Source organism: Erinaceus europaeus (assembly GCF_950295315.1).
Source record: "Erinaceus europaeus chromosome 6 unlocalized genomic scaffold, mEriEur2.1 SUPER_6_unloc_1, whole genome shotgun sequence".
In the NCBI taxonomy this organism is placed as follows: Eukaryota; Metazoa; Chordata; class Mammalia; order Eulipotyphla; family Erinaceidae; genus Erinaceus; species Erinaceus europaeus.
In genome coordinates, this window is record NW_026647114.1 from 47,494 (window position 1) to 51,630 (window position 4,137).

A 4,137-nucleotide genomic window follows, 5' to 3' on the forward strand; every position below is an offset into this window, starting at 1 on the left:
TTACATCAATCTGTCAGAGAGCACTGGCTCTTATCAATGGGGATTAGTCTTCAAATTCTGCATAGCAGGATCTTAATTAAACAAAGCAGGAGCCAGTAAAGTGCTCTCACTATGGCAGGTCAAGCGTTAAAATTTAAGACGCTTGTAAACAATGAAAAAAAAAATTTAGGATATGAGTGACTTTAGGAGTCATCACACACCCATAAATAAAAAAGAAAAATGTTTGTCTTTAAATCTTACCATATGAGCAGTCGGTTATTCATCTGTAGATTGTACCTATAATTATTTACTTAAGAGAAAATAATGTGTACCAAGCTAGAAGTTTAATGGTTAGAATTGGCTTGAGATCCTTCATATGATTTTAGAAGGCTCTTTATTAAAATATACCAGTATGTTATAGAAAGTCAATACCTAATGTGTTGACATGATAAAATGCTTACTATTATTATTATATTTTAATCACTTAAACAATTTTAAACTTATTTTATTAGAATCTTTGTTTATCACAAAGCTTATCACACCCTTAGGGCAGCTATAAACAAGGGTGGGTACACAACTTAATTGATCTTTCACTTAAAAAGCTAAGATAAACCTCATAGCTTAAATGTTTAAAATTAAATTTTTACTGTTACATTTATTTTAGATGACAATATTAGACTAAATAATTTTGTTGAATCACATCTGCCGAATTAAAAAAAATTATCAGGCCAGGAATATCATGTTTAACCCTTTATTCCTGGCAAGGCCACTGCTCTACACTGACTGGGTTATTAGAAAGCCAATTCAAGCATGGAATTAACAAATTAACAAACAGTGGCAGTTGGTATTGGGGTGCTGTTAAGGTTTACAATTCTCACAAGAGTGAGAGAGACTGTAGAGGCATTTTACCATGCCTAGAGATCTCAGAAAATCTTTTAACTAATGAATTGATGCTGATATTAGCTATCAGAAGGATGAAACTGTCTTATATTTTAGTCTGGTAAAGGTGTGCCAACTCTATAAGTCAGGATCTTTAAAATCACATTCAGCTTAACTAAATCTTATTTAAAACTTAAAACAAAATCTAGTTATTTCAGAGGGTTAACACACATTAGTGAAAACAAAGTTAGCACACAAATTTAGAACAGACATTCTTGGTGAAAAAATTTTTTTCCTTAGCTCACAGCCACTCCCCCCCACCCCGACCCCAGGAGGAACGGGTGTGGCTAGAGGAATGACTGACTGCAGTCTTTGCCAATCTGTGGAGCAGGAGCTCTGTGATGTGATTGGCTGCACGGATGGAACAGGCGGGCTTAGTTTACCACCATGCAGAGAAAAAAAATTTGGAAGTTTCTTTTCTGGGCAAAGGTACAGTTTAGATTTTTAAAGAAACAAATCATTGAATTGCTATCAAAAGTGTGTGCTGGTTCTCTAATAACCTTTAAGTTAAAGAGACCGTCTTGTATGATTGATTTCTTTCTTTCTTTAAAGAATAACTTGCTAGCCAGGTAATATCTCATTCAGAACTGGTTTAATCATTTTCTGAGGGCTCTGGCTGTCACAAAAAAGATTTATCTTTTGCGTTTTCCTTTTAAGCAGTAAATAGCAGTTTTAAGACCATGCCTCGGTCCACTTTAATGTCTGATTGACTCAGAAATTAGGAGAGGGTATAGAACAAAATGCCACAAAAGTGGGAGAGGAAAAAATTATGTCAGACTCGTTTAAGATTAAACAGGGGAAGGACACTCAGTTTCTCAGAGCCTGGCCAGGGTTCTGATCTTCTAAGGTTACTTCTCTGCGTCCACTCCACGAGCTTCCCTGAAGCTTGAAGGATAGGGAGGAGAGAAAGATCACAGGGACTCAAATGAGAGCCTCAGGGTTACCTTCCGATGTACTTTGGTACTGCTTCTTAATTCCTGGAAACAAGGTCCCGATCCTCTATGGTTGGGCCAGCATTTTTTTCAACCAGGTGCTTGGGGTCGGGAAATTCTGCCCTACGCTATGGGAGCCAGATTTCGGGGTATCTCTCTCCTTCTCTGGCAGGGTGTCCTCCAGGGGAAAGGTAACGGGCTGGTTCTTTCTCTCTCATGACAGTGGTGACACAAAGTAAAAGACACCAGGGGACTCTTAGCGTGAATCTAGAATCTGAGTCCTTAGAGTCCCAGAATCCTAGAGTCCGTTTATTAGCAACGTGGACATGAGTTAAATAGAAAAGCAATGAAGTTAATTATTGTTGAAATATGACAGAAATTACAGGTTTCTTAACAGTCAGCATGCCCCTAAGGTAGGGGGTTGGTATGACAGGAATTGATGAGATACAAGACAGTTATTTTCCATAACACAAGCAACTTAATTATCCAAAGGTATTTGAGAGAAGCATAGGGGTTAAACCCGTAGGGTGAGACAGAGAGAAGATGAATATCAAAAGGCCATATAGTTTGGCATTTCTCTTGTCTGGGATCTGAGGTGTGTGATGAAGTGTGTGATAAGGTGTGTTCTTCTGAGATCAGAAGGTGACTTTGAATGAGTGAATCTGTGGCCATGTGGCCTGCAGTTAATGGAGGGAAGTACTGGGGTATCTGTGGGCCTGAGAGTCAAGAAGGAAAGAACCAAGTCTGAGTTTCCCCCCTTATGCTCACCTCGGTTGAGAGAGACTTACCAAGAGATTATCTTCTCAGACCTCCATCCAAAGATGGGGGTGGTTCTCCCTAAGCTCTATCAGACTCACACATGTTCCCAACAAACTGCCCTGCCACTAGGTCAGGCAACAGCGCCCAGATGCCTGGGCCCTGGCACAGAGGGACGGAAGGATGGGAAGACAGTGCTGACCGACGAGGGACCTCAGGGCTGGCAGCCAAGAGAAGACAGGTGGAGGTGTGCCCGGGATCCAGGGAGCCTAAGCCACAGCTGCCTGCATGCCTGCCTGCCTTCCTGGGTGTCTGTATGCTGCCTTTGTCCAGGTAGGTTTCTCAGGTCCCCTCCACTCCTGTCCTCTCTTATGCTCTCCTGTCCTCACCATTGTCTCCCCACTCCTCTCCTCTGCACTTTGCTTCTCTCTTTTGTCTGTCCTTTCTTCCGGGTGCCCTGCTCAACAGCTCCAGCACTTGTGATGGTTCTCCAGTGACAGCTGTTCGCAACCCCTTCCACCCCCTCCCTGCCCCTGATGTGACCCAGCTCACAGGGTCTACGGCTTAACCCAGCCACACCCACAACCCCCAACACATTCCCTGGTTCAGCCCCTCTGCCCTATTCAGCCAAACTGGCCCCTTTGCAACCTACTTATGCATCGTTGTTTGTCTTCACCATTCAGGGAGAGATCTCCTTTTGTACTTAGCTTGGTTGAATGGTGGATGGATGGATGGATGGATGGATAGATGGATAGATAGATGGATGGGTGGATGGATGTATGGACAGGTCAATGGATTGGTTTTGTAGAGGCAAAGCACCATATAGGGGTACTTGAGACCACTGGTGTCAGAGCCCTAGTCTATGTCAAATGTAAAACATTAATTCATCAATAACAAAAATGAATAAGCACCTAAAAAATGAATAAATAAATAAATAAATATAAAAACTGCGTTAAAATATACATGGCGTCTATGCCTTTCTGCATATGGTATGCTGTGAGGATCTTAACAAGGAAGGCATTGTCCTGAGTAGCCCCATTGAAGTAGTGGAATATTTCCTTTTCCTTTTTCTTTTTTTACTTTCTATTTTCTTGATTATTTATTGGAATAAATAGACAGGAATTGAGAGGGAAGGGAGGGATAGAGAGTTTGAGACACAGAGAGAGTCACCTGCAGCACTTCTGCACCACTTGTAAAGATTTCCCCCGGCAGGTGGGGACTAGGGTCTTGAAGCCCAGTACCCCTGCATTGTAACATGAGTGCTTAACTGGGTGTGGCACCACCTGGTACCCTTGATGGGACACTTTTTTTAACAATGAAAAGAAATTCTCGTGGCAAGGTAATAAATAAATGAAGAAACAAATAAAAGTGCATTCACATTAACTCTGTGTAAACACACAGGGACATATACATCTCTGTTACCTGTATTACTTATTCATTTATGGATTGATTGCCTCAAGGGGTTATTGCCTCAGCTCAGTGCCTGTGCCACGAATAATCCACAGCTCCTGCACTCCATTTGTTCCCCTTT